Raw genomic sequence first — 20,659 nt, forward strand, 5'->3', positions numbered from 1 at the left:
TAGATTTGTTTTAATTTGCATTTTTCTAATTATTAGCAATTTAAGACATTTTTATATGGGTATTTATAGTTTGGGCTTTTTTCTCTGAAAACTGCCTGTTCTCATCCTTTGGTCATTTTATTAATTGATAAATTGATAAATTGATTTTATCAATCTTTCTTTTATAAATTTGGATCAATTCCCAGTATATAAGAAATGAGATCTTTATTAAATCAATTTGCTGCAAAAATTTTCCCATTCATCTATTTCTCCTAATTTTAGCTGCATTTGTTTTGTTTGTACAAAATCTTTTTTTAATCCATTTAATCAAAATTGGCCATTTTATGTTCTATTATCTTCTCTATCTCTTTTTTGTTCAAAAACTCTCTGACAGTCAATTTTTTTACTTGCTCCTTAAGTGGGTTTATTATGTCATCCTTTATGTCTAAGTCACACACTCATTTGGAGTCTATTTTGGTATAAAAAATATTGTGAAATGTTGGCCTCTACTTAGTTTCTGCCAAACTTTTTTCCAGTTTACCCAACGGGTTTTTTTTTTTGTCAAATAGTGAGTTCTTCCTTCAGAAGCTGAGATCAAACACTATGTTACTGTGTACCTTGTCTTCCTTATATTAATGTACCTTATCTATTCCAATGATAAATTGCTCTATGTATTATCCAGTACCAAATTGCAAAACCACCAATGTAATTAGCTAGTCCTTATATAGCAATTTAAATTTTACAGATTTCCTTGAAAATATTATCTAAGTTTTCCTTGCCTGTGGGACATGTATTATTGTTATTCCTTTATATCAATGAAATCAATAAGGAATATAGAACTTAAGCTGAGGATCACATAGCTAGTAAGGAACTCCAATAAGATTGAAATTTATTTCGTCCTGAATTTAGGTGCTTAAATTGATCTATTAAGCTATCTAATTAGCCTCAATTAGTCAATGGAACTGAGAATCATAAAATCAGAAGAACACATAATAATGTTCTTAAGGATGTTCCTCTATATCTTTTGACAAATACTGAGAGTGTACTAAAAATGACTTAGTGAGTCAAAACCTGAGAGTGGAATGATATTCAGAGTCATAAGGCTCCTGTGGCCTAAATAAAGGAAAAGATGATTCATCATTTATATACATGCCTTTCCTATTTAAAGTCTAAACATGGATTTTCTATATAAATTACAAAAGCACACTCTTTAAACTTTATATAAAATTGGACTCATATTTTCTACCTAGATTTCAAGAGGATTATTGATTGCTATCCCTAGTTCTATCTTCTAACAGAGACTCCTCAAAAAGGGAAAAAAGAAACATAACTGTAGTAATTATCATGTTTCAAATATCCTTTTTAAATGAGAACATATATTATCTTTAAAATTAAGTGATCATTGCTAATAACAAAGCTTTTACTTATATTGTTCTTTTATCAAAGTGACATTGGAAATAGTATTTCATTCATTCTCAAAAGCTTTTTTTATTCAACATTCAAAATTAATAATAGCAAAAAATATATAAACTGTTTTTAACCCCTAATCTCTTCACTCCTTATTAAATGCAATCTCTTAAAATATCAGCTAATCTTTTCTTCCTCCATTTTTAACCAGAGTATAGCTTTCTTATTCTTCTCAGTTAGATTTCACATTTTTTCCCAGAGATTTGGATATTGTCCTTATTCTTTCCTTACACTAAATAAGAAACGTCATCTGCTGAAGACTTTTGTGGCATATTTTCCTACCCACACACTGGATAAATTCCAATTTTTGTACTAACTTTCTAACCAAGATATCTATTGCCAACACATCAAGAGCTATGGAGATAGAGCTGCTTCCCTCCATTTTTATTCTTCTTGTTCTTAACCATTCCAGTTTGAATTACATTTGTCATTATACAGGTATCCCAAGAGTCTTAGTGCATTGTTAGGTTTTAGGAGCTTAAAATTACAATTCAAAACTTAAAACTTTCATTTAAGATTTAAAAGCTTAAAATCACCCTAAGATTTTTTGAAACAGCTTGCTGAGTAAATGGCATTCTATCAAGAGATTACTACTCTTAAAAAGGAAATCTTTCAAGCATCTGTTAAACACTTGCTATTTATAAGACACTATGCTAATCACTGGGAATACAAAAACAAAAACAGTCCTGTCCCTCCAAGAACTGAAAGTTTTAATTTTAATGGAGAATACAATTTGCAAAGATGAAGTAGATACAAAGTATTCTACACGATAACCTAAGAGAGGAAGGCACTACCAGCAAAGTAGTCCTGGAGAGGTTCCCTGTGATCTAGACAGAAGTCAGAAACTGTAAGAGAAGGGGATGAGAAGGGAGAGCATGAATGAGGGGCAGCTCAAAGACAAAGCCATAAGAGATGAAGCACTGCATGTGAGGGCCAAACAAGCAGAATGATTGTAGAGTACATAAAGTAAAAATAACATGGGAGAACTGAAATGATGGGAAGGACCAGGTTGCAAACTTAAAATGCCATTAGGGGGTTTCTATTTGATCCTCCAAGTAGTACAGAGGTGGCACAGTGGATTGAGCAACAGCTCTGAAGTCAGGAGAACCTAGAGAACTTGAGTTCAAATGTGGCCTCAGACAATTGTCACTTACTAGCTGAACAACCTTTCACAAGTCATTTAACTCTCATTGCCTCACATCCAGGACCATCTCTAGTCATCCAGATTCATATCTGGTCACTGGATCCAGATGACTCTGGAGGAGAAACTGAGGCTGCTGACTTAGCACAGTACCCCCTCACTCCAAACCAATTCACTTGCATTTCATGGCATTCTTTGAGAACAAAGGTCAAATGACACCAGGCATCTAGGTGGCACAGTGGATGGAGAACTGGTCTTGGAGTTAAGAGAGTTGGAGTTTGAATCAAGCCTCAGACACTACTTACTAGCTGTGTTACCTTGGGCAAGTCACTTAACCCTGATTGCCTCACATCCAAGGCCATCTCCAGTCATCCTGATTCATATCTGGTCATTGGACCTAGAGAACTCTTTGAAGGAGAAAGTGAGGCTGGTGACTTAGCACAGTACATCCCCCCCCCCCACTCAAATCCAATTCACGTGCTTGTCATGGCATCACTTCCCTGATGTTGTGGCCTTCTTCAAAAATGAAGGACAAACATTGCAAAGACCATCATCATCAACAACATCACAGAAGATCAAGAGTCATTTGAATTTTAGTAAAAGATTGATGTGATCAAGCAAGTCTTTTAGGAAAATCTACCTTTTCTAACTTTCTGATATTAACAGTGTTAGTGTTCGTCAAATCATGTTGTTTGTCATTCCAAGGAATGGTGCTAGCTGATGTAGAATTGGGACTTTCTGGGAGACCAAAAGAACATATAAATTAATTATATTCACTTTCTCATGTCAAGGAACTTTTAGAGAAATCTCACACAGTTCTATCATCCTAACAGGTTTGCTCACCAGTCTTCCCCTACTCCTTTTTCTAGATTACAGATTTGGATAAACTCTATCCTTTCCATCTTTTGTAACATCTCTCAGGAGGTAAATAGTCTGGGATAGAAGGAAATATACATTTATTAAGACCTATTATGTGCCTATACTTTACTAAATGCTTTACAAATAATACCTAATTAGATACTGATAACAACCTTGAGAGGTAGATTCTATTATTATCCCTAATTCACATCTGAGAAAACTGTAACAAACAAGTTAAATGACTTGTACAAGATCACACAACTAGTAAGTGTCTGAGATAAAATTTGAACTCATGTCTTCCTGAGTCTAGATGCAGGGTTAAGACAAAATAGTCTATATTGGGATAGTTTCTTACTTTATTGGAAAGAGTACCAGACTGAATCAAGATTCTCTTGAGTTCAAATGCCAGTTCTCATTTATTAACTATGTGAGTCTGGACAAGTCACTATGAGGGCATTTTATTTTCTCATACATAGAATCTATACTACCCACATCATAGAGTTATTTCCAGGAAAAGTCCAAAAACAGCAAAAGGCACGTTCGCCAGATCACATATATAGCAGATAGAAAAGCATGAGTTAAAGGAAATGCCATTCACTAAAGATTTTGGATAATAAAAGGGGCTACCTTTTCAATAATCTGTGCTTCATCTTTTAATTTCTTTCCATGCCAACTAGCTAACAAATTACCTTCATGTAGCAGTTCACATTCATAGATATTTCCTTTCTTGATTCTCACAATGACCCTACTTAATAGCAAGGCACAGTAGTATTATGGCAATTATTTTGGGGGAAAAAATGAGGAAAAAGTTGTGATAAGCTAAGGAGATTAATGAACAGCATAAAGTACTTTTTTTCTTCAAAAATATTCTTGCTAAAATAAATGTGAATAATTGTATACACATTTTTGATAGTCATGATCCAAAGCATTTACCTTTTCCAATATTAGAAGAGTAATTTAAAGGGTGACAATGCCACATTTCTTTCAATTTCCAATTTGATTTCATTTCAATGGACTACTCAACTTGGGTTTTTTCCCTTCCTTTTCCAGACTTTTATTCTAGCAGAATATTTGCAACCTACTGAATGTTTTTCAGTGCTAACTTTTATTGTTATACAGCTATTTCTAAAGTTGCTCCCAAGTTTTCCCATGTGGAATGGAACCCTTCTTTAGTACTTCAACACCAGTATTTGTTTTCTTTTTAGATGACTGAAAATAATACACATGAGTATCAACTTTTCTCCACCCTTTGCTGCTCATCTCAAATATTGCTTTTGTTCTTATCAGAGTTATGTCAATGTTGCCTGTAAGATATCAACAGGAAAAAAATAAAATTACCTGGAGACTCTCTCTATTCCTCCTGAATTTGTCAGTAGAAAACTAAAGTGATAAACAATCCATTCCTATTCTAACAGTAGCTTTTCAAAAAAAATTAAGAAGCTATATTATTAAAGCACTCAAACACTTGACCTGATATTTCAAATATCTAAATTTTGAATTGGGGAATAGTCAAAGACCTCTGAGAAGGGAGAAGGGGAAAATGCTCCTTTTTTGTTGTTTTTAAGAAAAGTTTGGAAAAAGGGTGACTAGGTGGCACAGTGTGTAGAGCACCAGCCCTGGAGTCAGGAGTATCTGAGTTCAAATCCAGCCTCAGACACTTAATAATTTATCTACCTGTGTGACCTTGGCCAAGCCACTTAACCCCATTTGCAAAAACCTAAAAAAAAAAAGTTTGGAATCATATTTTTTATAACATGGCTTAGATTTCCCCCTGACTTCCTTTCCCTTTCACTCTGAGTAAATCATTCAATATAATAAAGAATTTTTTAAGAGGAAAAAGGAAAAATAAGCAAAACTAATGAACACATAAATAACAACAATAATAATAACTAAGATTTATATCATGCTTTAAGATTTGCAAGGAACATTATATATGTGAACTGTTCTGATTCCCACAGCAACCCTGTGAGAAAGGAGCTTTTATTCTCACCAGTTTACAGATGAGGAATCTGATGCACAGAGTGAAGAAGTGACTTCCCCAGGATTATACAACTAGGCAGTGTCTGAGGCCAAATTCAGCTTCCAGTCTTCCTGAACACTGTATACATCTTGTATTCATTCACTGAAAAAAAAATATGACATTTGCAACATTCCACACTATGGAGTGTCACTAGCTGTAACTTGCAAAATAGGAAGGATGTGTGTTCTTTGTTGTTTCACAACATTTCAATTTCTATTGATTATGATTTTACTCTTTCCATTTATATTACTGCACACATTGTGTATGTATGTTCTTCTGAATACTTATTATACATTTCATGTTTGTCTTTTCTTAAAGAACAAATCTCTTTCATTGTCATGATAATTCGTTTAGAAATTCTACATGATTCATAAGTCTTTATTGTCACTGAAAATTAAATGAAGAATTTAGTATTTCACAATTCTATTAATTTGTAGTTTAGAGGTTTATGATGTACCTCTAATAACTAGAATGGGATATAATTTTGGAACCAAATAAAAGTGGAACTACCTTAGTTACAATGACTATATAACTCAAGTCTCAGTAAACTGAAAAAAAATCTCACTTTTCTTGCAAGAAGGACTTAAGGAAGACATTTCATGGAAATTTTATTTTTTCAGGAATTTTTCATTTTAATTCTATTGAAAGATCTAAATTGCTTTAGCATCTGGTAATATGCATTCTTTTCCTTAATGAGTCATCAAAAAATATTGAATTGAGGGGCGGCTAGGTGGCGCAGTGGATAGAGCACCAGCCCTGGAGTCAGAGGACCTGAGTTCAAATCTGACCTCAGATACTTAATAATTACCTAGCTTTGTGGCCTTGGGCAAGCCACTTAACCCTATTGCCTTGCAAAAAAAAAAAACAACCCTAAAAAAATTGGAATTGAAAGGTATTTTGAATATCATAGCAGATACAAAGCCAGTGGTAAAGTCAAGAATACTTAGTTCATTGAACCTGGCAAATCCTTAGCACATCACTCGTGGTATCCCAGGCTTCTCCCTAAAACTATAAATTTCAAAGCAGAAGTCAATCTGAATTAGAAGCCTTCCTCTCAGAAGGAATTTCTTCACTATATCAATGAAATCAAAGATCCAATTAAAAAAATTATATGTTTTAAATTGCCTAGAGTGAATAAAGCACAGAGTGATTACAAAGATGTTTATGAAGTCAACATAGAGAAGGCAAAAAATTCTGGTTGTTACCATGGTCAGTTTTAGAATGGTAATGCCAAAATGAAATGGTGCATTCTTTCCTTTTATAAGATAATAAGCTTACTTTTTTGAGAATGAGGATTAAATGTGCCTTTTATAGGTGTTCTTATGAAAATTTCTTCTGTATTTTTGTCTTAATAATTTTTATATTTTATTTGTAATTTTAATATTAAAAAAGCATTTACATATGTACAGAGGACAGAGGGTTCTATATGAGACCAAGAATCTCTAATTCACACTTTTTTTTAAAGTTTGTAGTAAATTATATATTTTTTCCAAAATTGAACATATTTATGCTTTCTTCTGAACTTCCATTTTTCTGTACTTTATAAGTACAGAAATTTTTAAATTTTTAAAAATTTAGGAATTTTTTAAATTGCCAAGACCTTTTTTGGGGGGGGGAAGGGGAGAGGGAAGGCATTCCTATTGCTAGCCTCTCTTCCCTTTTCTTCTCCTTCATCCTAATTAAGAGTAAGAAAACAAACACTTGTAATAAATAAGCAGTCAAGCAAAATAAATCCTTGCAGTGGTTATGACCAAAAATGTATGACTCTTGTGTCAATCACTTCTCTGTCAGAGATAGATAACAGACCACATAACTCCCCTGAAGATCTGCTGGCTTTAGGAGCTTTGATCAGAATTTTTGAATCTGGGGAAGTTTGATTTATTGTTTAGGGGGTTTTTTTAGCAGTATTTTTCCTCATGAATTGTTCTAGTTCTTCACATTTTATTTTGCTTCAGTTCATGCTGCTTAAGATTCTCTGATATTGTCTCTACATTTTTTTAAATTCTCTTATATTCATATGTAAGTTGTTCAACAATTCTCCAATGTTCTGAAATAATTTAAGGTACCTTCTCAGTTCCTAGTTCTTTTCTTTTTCATCTCTCCCTTTTAATCTACCCTTCAGGATCAAAAAGTTTATTTTGCTTATGCCTATTCTCTTCCTGAATTATGCTCCCTCTTAACCCACTATCTTATCCTTGCTAACCTTGTTAAGTTTGATATATTTCTTCACCAAACTGTTAGTATATTCATACTCTTTTTATCCTTTCTTGTAAGAGTGAGAGGTTCATTCCCACTTCCTCCACTCGTTTCCTACTCATTATGATTCTTCTCACACACCTCAGTTATAAGAAGAAACAAATTCTACCTCTTTCTTCTGTTATATACTAATGTCTTCATTTAACCCTCACATTTCTTTTCCCTGTTAAAAACATTCAGAACAGATTCAATCCCTTCTTCCTTTTTGTTTTTCTTATTTAAACTCCCTTAATACCATTTTAAAATATCAAGATTTCTTAGTTAACTCCCTTAATACCATTTAAAGATATCAAGATTCTTCTTTTTTATTCTCCTCCAATTAGATATTAGCATTATATCATCTTTGCATTACTTCAAATTGTTTTAATAAATTTACCTTTTGGGGCAGCTAGGTGGCACAGTGGATAAAGCACCGGCCCTGGAGTTAGGAGTACCTGAGTTCAAATCCAGCCTCAGACACTTAATCATTACCTAGCTGTGTGGCCTTGGGCAAGACACTTAACCCCATTTGCCTTGCAAAAACCTAAAAAAATAAAAATAAATAAATTTACCTTTCAGGTAAATTTCTGTATTTCAAAATGCCTCCTCAGTTCTAGTCTTTTCACTAAAACTTTTGCTTCTATTACATGAAAAACCCAGCTCTTCCCTTCCACAATTTTACTCACCTTTGCAGGGTAAAATATTGTTTTTTAGTAGCCTATATCATTCTTCTTTTGAATTCTTATTCTAAAAAACATGACTTTTAGTAGGAACTATGTAATTCTGTAATTTTTTTTGTACTTAAACCCTTTTTCACAGTGTTTGACATTTTTCATATTGTTTTTTTCCTTGGACTAGGAGCTCTGTATTTTGTCTATGACATTTCTGGGATTTTTTTCCTTTTTGTTTTTTCATTCAGAAGGTAATGGTAGACTCTTCCTCTCTTTACTTTACCCTTTGGTTCTAATAGATCTGAGCAGTTTTTATTTATGATTTCTTAAAACAATCCAGCTTTTGTATACCATGGTTTTCAGAGAGCCTAATAATTCTTAAATTACCTCTCCTTGACCTTTTTCCAGGTCAGGTGTTTTTTAAATATCAAATAGTTTGTATTTTCTTCTTTTTCATTATCTTGATTTTGTTCTAATATTTCCTACTATCTGATGGAGTCATTGTTTATTTTTTCTATTCTAGTTTCCCTGAATTTCCATTTCAAGGGTATGATTTACCACTTTTTTTTTATTCTCAGCTGATAGTTCTTCTGTCATTCATTCCCCAAGAACTTCTATTTCATATCTTTTATTTCTTACTTCATTTCTTCTAGGTATTCATGACTTCTGGTGGACAATCTTTATTTTTCTTTTTAGATTTTGTTTGTAATTGTTAAGAAGAAAAATTATAAATAATTTTTGACATTGAATAGTATTCTCTATCCTTTCTCCAGCTTTAGTTCCAGAATTGGGTCTTTATTTCAGAACTGGAATTTATTTTCGGTGGGGCTGTCTCACACTGAATCTCCATATTTTTTGTACCAACCTCCACCTCCTAGGTTTAAGCCTTTGTATATATTTAAGTTTCAGAGTACTAGATTTTCAGGGCTTTCTCTAGTGTCTCAAGATAACATATTTAGAACCTTTAGAGCCTCTGAGCTGGGGTTGACCATATCTGAGCAGTGCAAAACCAGGCCAATCTATTTTGTATCAAACTGTTTGCCTGCTCCTTGGGATTTACAGTTCTTTTTACTATGCTGATTTCTCAAGGAAGACCTATGTTCTTGTTTTTCTCTAAACACAAAATTACAGATTGAATGTGCCAGAGGCTATCTCTGGTCTCATTGGAAGACTACTCAGTACTGTATCACTGGCTTTGCTTATGAGGCAGAGAGTTTATTTAATTTGCAATTCTGGGATGGAATATATAACTTAGCATGGTTTCTCATTGGATTTATTCATAATGATTCATTCTAGTTTGAACTTCAGGGTTTTTCCTCAGTAGATATGTGAGAGTTAGGCAGTCTGCCATCTCTTAGGGTGCCCATCTTGGTCACAAGTCATATCAGTGGATTTTGACAAAATAAAAGGACTTATTTTTATAAAAAACAATCAAATTAAATCATAAAATTTCTACCAGATACAAGTAGGACTTCTGCCTTTGAGTTTCCAAAGTTGGGAGGGTGGAAAGGAAGCATAGAGCTCGAGATTTTTTTTTATTTTCTTTTTTAAACTTTAGTATAATAGAGTTTTTAGCTACATTCTCTACTAACTGTGGGGAGAATAACTTCCATGCTGTTAATATCACGTATTAAAATAATATTAGCAATCATATCATTCTTGAATATGTTAGAATAGACTTAATATAGAGTTAAATAAAATTATAAAGTATATTTTGAGAAGTATCATTTCCTCTTATAAGAGATTTCATTCTTTTTTAAAGAATTTAAAGTTACAAATAACTATGATCTTTCTTAAGATTCCATGGGAACATGAATTAAACTTCCTATGAAAAAACTGGTTGGTTAAATGGGTCTATTGTATGTGCGGTCAAGAGTGTGTTTGTGTGTGTGTGTGTGTACATGCAAACACAGACACACATACACACAGTACCTCAGGTATAAAATTAACTTGCAATTATCTTCAATTATGAATAGGGAAGCTTTGATAGCAATAACAAATCTGATACAAAATTCTCCTAACTTGATCATGTGGCAACTTGGTACTAAGGAACTCAAGTACTTGAAATATTCCTGAAATGACTGAATTTTTCCATTATATGACATGAAGAGGTTAACCCCCAAGAATTCAAGAAGCAGAACAAAGCATACATTTGTAGATCTGACCAAGGCCTTTGATACTATCAGTCCTGAGGGCTTATGGAAAATTATGTCAAAATTTGGTTGCCCAGAGAAGTTCATCAGTATTGTTCTTCAGTTCCATAAGGCCATGCTTGTCTCGGTTCTGGATAATGGACAATGTTCTTGAGATTTCCTGGTCATCAATAGAGTGAAACAAGGCTGAGGAATCATAGATTACAGCAAATGAAAATGTTTTATGTACTTTGGATAAGTGCACTTAACTTGGCAGTCCTCTTTCCAGGAAGGATCATATTGATGATATGGTTGACACTTACATTGCCAGAGCTACCTCAGTATTTGGGAGACTCCAAACAAAAGTATGGGAGAGAAGAGCTATTAGACTGACTACCAAACTGAAGGTCTACAGAGCCATTGTGCTAACCTCATTCCTATATGACTGTGAAACCTAGATAGTCTACCAGCACCATGCCAGGAACTGAATTGCTTCCATTTAAATTGTCTCAGGAAGATTCTAAAGACCACCAGAAAGAAGAAGAAACCAGACACTGAGGTTCTTTCTCAAGCTAAACTGCCAGTCATTCAAATCTTAATACAGAGAGCATAACTATGATGGACTGGTCACATTTTTAATGTTAGACAGAAAGACTATTTTATGGAGAACTCACACAGGCAAGCACTCACAAGGGGGTCAGAAGAAGCAATACTAAGACACCCTGAAGGTCTCTCTTAAGAACTTTAGAACTGGTTGTACAACATGAGATTCACTGGCACAGAACCACCCAACATGGCATGCCCTCTCAGTGATGGTGCTGAATTGAAGCAGCTCAAAGGAAACATGACATACATACATACATACATAAGTTTAGAGTAAGCATCCCAGGTTTTCACATGGACTATTTTTGCCTGACCTGTGATACAGCATTCAAAGCTCATATTGATCTTATCAGCCACAGTCCAAAATATTGCAATTTGTCTCATACATAGTTATGTCATTTTGGTCTTCTTCGATAACGAAGGACAAGAACCAACTAACTTGAAATATTGTGCAGCTTCATACCTCATCAACCCAGAATCAAGAAAAATGATCCCTAAGGCATTCATCCATTGTAGGTGGTTAAGCTGTACCCTGATTAATCATTAGTTAACGTTGTTTGGTTTTTTGCATAATCTCATGCTTTGGGACATTTAATATTTGTGAATTTGTGATGACTTCGATGTGCTAGAAGATCATTTTAATGATTTATTACTACAAGTGGTATAATAGAAAGAGTACTAGGTCAGGTTACACAATAACTTGGTTCAAAACATGTCTCTGCCTCTACTTGTATGACTTCTATTTGAATGGAAAATTCATTTAACTTCTTTGTAATCCAACTTTCTTATCTGAAAAATAAGGAGGTTATACTAGATAATCTCTATGATATTTTCCAACTTTAAACCATGGTATATGAATAGCAGGAGAATTTTGAATTTATATAAAATGCAATTTAAACCCCTCATTATGCAGTTGCTAATTCTAAGTTATACAACAAATGACTAAGGAGTAGTAAGAGGAGAAAGAAATGGAGGAGGAGGAGAAATAGTAATAGTAGTAGTAGTAGTGGTGGTGGTGGTGTTAGTGACAATAGTAATAGTAGTGGTGATAGTAGTAGCAGTAATGATTCTAATGGTAGTGGTAGTAGTAGTAGTAATAGGAGGAGGAGGAGGAGGAGAAGTAGGAGCAATAGTAGCGATAGCAGTAGCTACAGCAATAGCAATAGTAGTAGTAATGCTAGTAATAGCAATTTACATTTGTATAGCCCTTTAGAATATATAATATATTTCCTGAAAATAGCAAATAGTATTGTCGCTTTTTCAATAAGGAAAGTCAAGTTAAGGAACTTGCTCAAGGTAAAATATATAGTAAATGGTAAAAGCTCAAATCCAAGTCTGCTGATTCCAAATTTAGTTCTCTTGCCATGATACCAAAATGCAGAACCATGAAACCTTTTTTTTTTAATTTTATCTTCACTAAAATGGAATTGGTGGTAATTCAGAAAAGGGACAGCTGAGGAGGTTTCTATGATATGAGGTAGAGGTGAGAAGGCAAGGGTACTAGAACTACTGGGACAGCCATTGCAAAGGCACTGAGAAAAGATCTGGAGGACCAGTGGATAGCTGCAGAAAGGGAAGGCCAGTTTGGCTGTTTCATAAAAGGAGAAAAGGGAGAAATATACATGAGAATGGAAAGATAGATTGTGATCATGTGATCATGTGCTACAAAAGCAAAGAGCAGTTTATATTTTTATACTAGAAGTAAAGGGGAGCCAGTGGAGTTTGAGGAAAAGAGTGACATAATCAGATTCTCACTTAAGAAAAATCACTTTCGGGTGGCTAGGTGGCACAGTGGATAGAGCACCAGCCCTGGAGTCAGGAGTACCTGAGTTCAAATCCAGCCTCAGACACTTAGTAATTACTTAGCTCTGTGGCCTTGGGCAAGCCACTTAACTCCATTTGCCTTGCAAAAACCTAAAAAAAATCACTTTCATGGTTGTGTAGAAGGTGAATTAAAATAGTGATATATTTGAGTCATGAAGGCCTCAGAGATCACAATAATAATCTAAACAGGAGGTGAAGGAAATTCCAAATTGATGAGATTAAGGTGTATTTGTGCATGGAGACTGCTTTTTGTATAAATATTATATATATACATATATATATATATACATATATATATGAAATGTTTTCCTAAATGACTTTCCTTTATATTTTGGGTAACAATTTTCTAGAAAACAAGATATTTTATATTTTTATATATATAAAATGATTTATATGTGCATATATATAGATAGATAGATAGATATGTGTGTAGACACATTTGAGCATTTCGCTAATTCACTATGGACCCCCATCCACTGCATCCCAACCCAATAAATATCAAATTTTCTAGAAAATAAAAATATTAAATAAATTTATTTAGGAAAGCATCTACAGTATATGTACTAATCTTCAGCCTTGCCTGAAGTCTGATAGACTAGAAGGCATGGGAGCTATTCTCAATTCTATCAAGATTTTCCCTATACTACTGAGCTAGAACTGCTTGTTTGGTTTATGTAAATTAGTGAGCTTTGAGGGCACTTCCTATCTGCTCCTTAGAAAGAGGCGATATTGTCTTAATAATGTATGTGCAGTTTATAGATAGATAGATAGATAGATAGATAGATAGATAGATAGATAGATAGATAGACAGATTAGATAGATATAGATACAGATATAGATGTATTTAGATTGGGGTGGAGGTGGGTGGAATGAGGCGAATCACAATCCTATCCTCACTCTCAACTTCACTCTAGAATAATGAAAGTCTTCTTTTTTGGAAAGCCAAGTCTGGGGAGTTTATAGAAAGTAGCAGGCTCTCCCCCAAGGCTGAATGAAAAACAAGGTTCTTTATACCTTTCAGTGAAAGTTAATTCATCACAGATCAAAACATTATTAAAATATCTATCAGATGAGAACTTGCTGTTGACTGAATGCTGAACTGTCTATCCTCCACTGCAGATGAGAGCCCCACTCTGCTGCTTCTTGAAAGAACACTCCCCTAGCCTGCTGATCCCTGGTCCTGAAAGGGCAAAAGGATAGTACAAACCATTAAAGCTGAGGAATAATGCAGTCATGGTTCCCTCCTCCCACAGTTTCTCACCCAACAGATATTTTAAGAAACCTTTATTGTTCTTCTGTGAGAAGCCTAGGAATTTTAGGTCGGTCTTTCTCCCTCTCCATTAAAAGGTACTTCATAATTTCAAAAGCCTGTTTTCCTTTTAGCTACTTTTAAAAATCATTATTACATTTGATTTTTTAAATTGGAAACAATGCAAATTGATGTTTTTTCTATTTTCAGTAGCACCCATTCGTTTATTTTTGTGTATGTGCTATATCATTATATACAGGAAAACATTTTAAGTCAGAACAATATAAGCATATTTCACTATTTATTTGGAAGATTACTGCCCTACCTTTCTTCTCTTTGCAGAAGGAGATTTTGCTATTATTGTTCATTGCTATACTTGAAAGAGGAAAACATCCAAAATTGGCAATAATAAGTCAATTCCTCAAGTATTAATTAAAGGTCTACTATGTGTGTGTTTGCTTAGGCACTCTGTGGGATATAAAACAAATGTAAGATAAGTTCCTTGAGCTCCTGGAGAAATCTGTAATCTTGTCAAGGATAAAGGATATATGATTGAAATAGCTAAAATAATAATACAAGAGTGAAAGAGCAGTGAAGTGAAAAGATAGCTATTAACTGCTACTTCCTGTATGACAGTTAGTACTTCATTTTACATCTCTGAGAATCAGTTTCCCTTTTTAACCAAATTAGATGGCCTCTGAGATCCTTTCCAAGTCTAAAGCTGTGGTGTGTGTAACATGTTGCCCTTAACAAACATTTTGCAAGTATACAAATCACTACTAATAGATATTGATAGCAAAGACAGATGAAACACAGACTATGGTCTCAAGAAACTTTTATATTAATGAGCAAAAGAATGAACTATGACACAAAAATGAGATAAGAAGATACATATGCATAGTGCTTACTGGCTTGGACCCCAAAGTAAAGGAAAGCCCAGTAAAAAATCGAAAGAAAAATTCACTGGATGGCTAGGGAATGATGAAAGTAAAGGTATAAGATACAAGAGGGAAGCATGGTACTGAATTGTAATTTGGCTGGCATATGTGAAGAAAAGAAATATAAAGTATGATCATACATTTAAGGGGTCATTTATAGAAATAGGAAAGTTAGAGGAAAAACAGGTTTTAGTAAGGATGTAAATTCAGTTTTTATGATATTGAGTCTGAGCTGTCAATTGGCTACTTATATAGAAATATTCAGAAGCTACTAGAAATTTAGAAAAGAAGCTAATAGTAGTGATAGAAAACAATAACTCATAAAACTAATAGTACAGGAAAAAAATGCCTTAGAAGTTTAGTTGGGGAGAGATCAACATAAACCAAAATAATGATGGAAGAACTCCAAGGAAAATATTTTATACATAAATGCCTGGAGGTATCTCTACTAGGTGTCCTATTGATAATCCAAACTCAACCTGTTCAAATTCAAGCTCATCCTATCTCTTCAAAGCCTATTCCTTTTCACTTCCTTAGAGATTACATGAATATCCCTTCAATCACCCAAACTCAAAACCTTAAGTCATTTTGAACTCTCATCCTCTATGTTCAATTAATTGGCAAATCCCTTCTTCATATATGTCTTGCATCTGTCCTCTTCTCTCCATTCACTCTGCCACTGGTTGTAGCTTCCATTTTATTGTTTTTACTATATTACTTATTTCATATGTAAAAAAATCTCCCTGTCTCCAGTATTCTCCACTCTACCCTCACCCCTATAATTAATCTTTCACATTATTGCCAACAATAGTCTTCTTATTGCAAAGTTCTTCTTTCATTAAAATTCTCTGATATTTCATCACAACATGGCAGGGATTCCTGTATCTTCAGAGTCAATAAATAGAGGACAATAAATAGAATTAAGTTCATTGTATATTTTTATTCCTTCTATGGATGGCCATGCCCAAAGAATGGATCACCAAGTCACTGAACTACTACTGATGAACCTAAAAGTACTCATCAAGTTGGTACTCTGAAAGCAGGTACAGACTGTTACCAGGCCCATACCTGAAACCTTTTTAGTCAATAAATATTTAGTAACCAAAAATATTTAAGTGTTTGCTATGTGCCACACACTATACTCAAAAGCTTATCTTGTTCTTTGTGACTCTTCCTAACCCCATTTAGATTTTTCTTTACAAAATTACTGAAATGCTTTCCAGATAAGGCAGCTGAGGCAAATAGGGTGAAGTGACTTGCCCAGGGTAACAGAGCTAGAAAGTGTCTGAGGCCAGATTTGAACTTAGGAAGATGAGCCTTCCTGACTTCAGGTCCAGCACTCTGTCCACTGGGTCATCTAGCAATTTTTTTTTGCTTCTATAACTTCTGTCTTTAATATGGGTTTAGTTCTTATAACTATATATAGGCCAAATATGGTTTCTGACCCTCTTTCTTTTTGAACTCTTTGAATCTTTTAACTTTGTTAATCATTCATTCTTTCAGTTCTTCTTTGACCCTGTTGACAATAGACTAGCCCAGTTCACTGCTTCTCCATTACTTGAGGTCACATCAGTTCTTCCTTTCATCATGTAACCTAGAATTTCTCATGACTCAATCTCCTATCCTTCTTTCCTTCTACATGCTTTTGTTTCTTGAGAATCCATTCTCTTCTCATAGTTTCCACCATCACCTCTAAAATGACAACATCCCAGTCTTTATATTCCTAAGCATGAATATTCACTGCAAGTTGCAGGTTTATACCTCTCAACTGCATTTAAGATATCTACACATACATATCTAAGGTAAATATGATGAATTCAGAAAGAGGAATAACCTTGAAACCAGAGAAACTGTTTTTAACACTTATGAACCATTATGGGGCAGCTAAGTGGCACAGTGGATAGAGTACTGGCCCTGGAGTCAGGAGTACCTGAGTTCAAATCCGGTCTCAAACATTAATAATTACTTAGTTGTGTGATCTTGGACAAGCCACTTAACCCCAATGCCTTGCAAAAACCTAAAAAAAAAAAGAACCATTATGATTGGGTCATATAGCATGTTCAGGGTTTTGAGGACTTGCCAAGTCCTTTTCAGAGCTGCTCATTTACCTTTGTTGTCCTCCTGTCACCCCCTCTCATTTTGACTCCAAGAAGCTATAGCATGTGGAGCAGTCACACTCTGGTAAAATTGTCTTAGAGACAAGTTAAACAAGGCTAAACCTATTAAATCAATAGACTTCAAACATTGGTGAACTAGAAGTATGTTTACTCCATTTGTGAAGACTTTTTTGTGGTGGAATGATTGAACAATGGCCCTGAAGGCATCTGAAGCACTTAGAGATTTGTCAGACAACAAAGATGTTTGTGTCATTCACTGCATCTGAGGCTATCACCAACTGTCTTGAGTTCTATCTGGTCACTAGAAGAGTGTGGCAGATGTTTTTTTGCACTTCTACCTTACTTAAATCCAATTGACCCACAAGTTGATATTTTACCCTGTATTGTCATTGGCCCTCCTCAAAGGCAAAGGACAAACAATAGATTAAGAAACTGAGGCAAACAGTATTGTAACTTGCCCACAATTACAAAGTATGTAATTGTCTGAAGCTGGATTTGAATTCAGGAAGAAGAGTCTTCCTGACTCCAGGCCAGGTACTCTATCCACTGTGCCACCTAGGTGCTCATACTCAAAAACTAGGGATGCAAATAAGAAAAAGAAATGCCCTCAGGGAGTTTATATTATAAGGAAGGGGAGGCACCACCAGTGGGTGACCAACTTGGGGGTATGATGTTTTTGTAGTTAAAACCAAGCAGAGAAGTTAATGGGAGATAGTTGATCAGAAAATTCTGATCCCTCTACAAAGAAAAATCTTTGGAAGAGTTTGTTGCTTTTACCCTCCAGATTTCCAGAGGGGAAAGAAAACTGAGGGTGATGAGGAGGTATTGAGTATCAAAGCTGAATCAGTATTCATGATGATGAGATTTTCAAGTGATGAGCTTATCCTGAAGGAAACCATACAGAAAAGTTCATACGAAATGAGTGTATGGTTAATGTGCCAGTTGACTCTCCTTTCACGTAGCTTTTTTCAGGTTAATTTTATTTTTTCAATGAAAAACACATTTTCTCCTTTTCTATTGAAAAATAAAGGAGAAAAGCAAGACCGTTATAACAAATATGCACAATCAAGCAAAATAAATTATCAAATTAGGCATATCCAAATTTCTCACTCTACATCTTAAGTTCATTACATTTCTATCAATAAGTGGGTTGCATACTTCACTATAATTCTAGTTTTGTCATTGTGTTGTGTTGCTCTTGTTTGTCATTTATCATTGTTTGTCCTTGCAACATTGTATTGTGTGACGTCATATATACACCACCATGCATCACTAAAAGAAGTACATTGGAAAATAATGACAGTTAAAAGCTTTATTCAATTTTGATAGAAACTATTTTGGTTTTAAGGTTCCAGATCAGATTCAGAATATGTAGAATTTGCAGTAGATCTTTTAAAAATCTATGGAAATATATAGGCTTCTGTGTATGTGCCTATTTTTATGAAAGCTAAAAGAAATTCTCCAGCTTCCCATACTTGGGATCATGATCTCCATTTTCTAATTTTCTATATTTAGAGCCATTCCCTCTGTAACTACCTTATACTAAATATGATTTCAACATCCTTATAGAACTATTTTCTCCTCTTTAATAACAGCACAGGAGGAAGGCAACCTATAGGGGGAATAGGCAACCCCTAGAGCACATATGTTATTTGCCAGTATGTATCTTTTTTTATTTAATTGCAGAGCACATTGATCAATCTGATCATAAATAGATGATATTTTGTTATATTTTAATCACTCATATCCCATATTGACTAAGATTCTGGGGTCTACATATAACATTTCTAGGAAGTCCTTTAAGAGTGGGAGCAGAGCCATATAACACATGTATTGTCAATGGAACATGTTAGAGAAGACTCAGATTCTACGAAACCTTTCCCTTAACTTGAATTTGACAATGGCAACAGGACATATGTTCAAAAATAAATCTGACAGGCAAGGCAGTTTGTCTTTTATATCCCTGGTGACTTCATCCACATCATTAAAATTCACAGTAGCAAAAGCATGAATTTGGTTAAAATGCTCAATAAATCATAAGTCCTGTGAAAACCTCTGAATAAATTTGAAATGGGATTCCCTAAATAGAGTTAGCCAGATGTTTGTATCTAAAGTAGTTTCATTTTTTATACAACATGCATATACTTAAAGTTTAAAAAGCTTTAATGCACATGCATTATTTTAATATTATCACTAACTTATTACATTTAGTAAAAACACTTTTAGTACAACATATAATCAAATGTTTTCACTAAATTTCCTGAATAAGATGATTTATAAAAAACCACATGCACTGTATAGAAAAAAAGATATAGATAGATTTTTTCTTATAAGAATGGTAATGGAGCAGCTAAGTGGCATAGTGAATCTTAGAGCACTGGTCCTTGAAGCAGGTAGACCTGAGTTCAAATCTGGCATCAATTACTTCAGTCCTACTAGTTATGTGACATTAGACAAGTCATTTAACCCCATTGCCCCATGAAAAACATTTTTTTAAAAAATGATAATAAGGTACTTTTATTTAGAGGTCCTTATTTAAATGAACTTTGCCCCAAAGAGCATAAAACTGATCCATTGATTTTAATATTGGCAAATATCAAAATGAAAGTTATCATGCACAATATCACATTCTATGACCCAGAATTTAAGAAGATAGGGCCTACAATACCTTATAGCATGACTCTACCTAACCTGTTAGATCTAATGATAATTTAAGGTAATGAAAGGATTCTATTGAAATCAGAATCCAGGCACCACCAATTTGTAGTTGTATGACTGTGGGCAAATATATATACCAATGCTTGCTCCCTCTCACTGCAGGAGTCCAGAGGGTGGGATCTGGTGATATGGCTGAGCATGGGGGAGGAGGAAGGTGGAACAAAAACTTGTAGAATGTGATGAATTAGGGATTCCAAAAGACAGAGGTGAGAAGGGAGGGCATTCAGGTAAGGCAAAGAGAACAAGCATTTATTATGTTCTAGGCACAATGCTAAGTACTTTACAGATATTCTAGGCACAGAAGACTACAAAACAGTGCAAAAACAGAGAGACAGAAGATGGTGCATGGGTGAGGAAGAAAAGTAGAACACCATGGATGAACTGGAGAATGTATGAAGGGAGGTCATGTATAACAGAACCAGCATTGTTGGAACAGGACAGATTGGGAAGAACTTTAAATGATAAACACAGGTGTTTATTTTTAATCCCCAAAATAACAGGGAGGCCCTGGTGTTCAATAATGGTATGGTGTGGTAAAACATGCACTTTAGGAAGATCAATTTGGCAACTTTGTGGAAGTAAAGAGATTAAAGTAGAGAGGGTTTGGTGCCAGAAAATCAATTAGAAGACTATTACAACAATCCAAATGAGAAGTGACATTTTGGAATCAAATAAAATAATCTATGTTAAGGCTTCTGCAAATCTTG

General features: G+C 34.3%; 1 protein-coding gene and 1 long non-coding RNA gene across 2 annotated transcripts in view; one reads left to right on the top strand and one right to left on the bottom strand.

Moving 5' to 3' along the window:
* Positions 1 to 20,659, top strand: part of KCNH7 (potassium voltage-gated channel subfamily H member 7) — a 625,928-nt gene that overhangs the window by 193,645 nt on the left and 411,624 nt on the right. The window lies entirely within an intron of this gene.
* The window catches only part of LOC141507830 (uncharacterized), a 355,670-nt gene that overhangs the window by 9,304 nt on the left and 325,707 nt on the right, over positions 1 to 20,659 (bottom strand). Inside the window, exon 4 of the long non-coding RNA XR_012474279.1 lies at positions 5,436 to 5,567. This is a non-coding gene — a long non-coding RNA (uncharacterized LOC141507830). The remainder of the gene's footprint in view (positions 1 to 5,435; positions 5,568 to 20,659) is intronic.

Source organism: Macrotis lagotis, chromosome 1, assembly GCF_037893015.1.
Source record: "Macrotis lagotis isolate mMagLag1 chromosome 1, bilby.v1.9.chrom.fasta, whole genome shotgun sequence".
Lineage (NCBI taxonomy): Eukaryota > Metazoa > Chordata > Mammalia > Peramelemorphia > Peramelidae > Macrotis > Macrotis lagotis.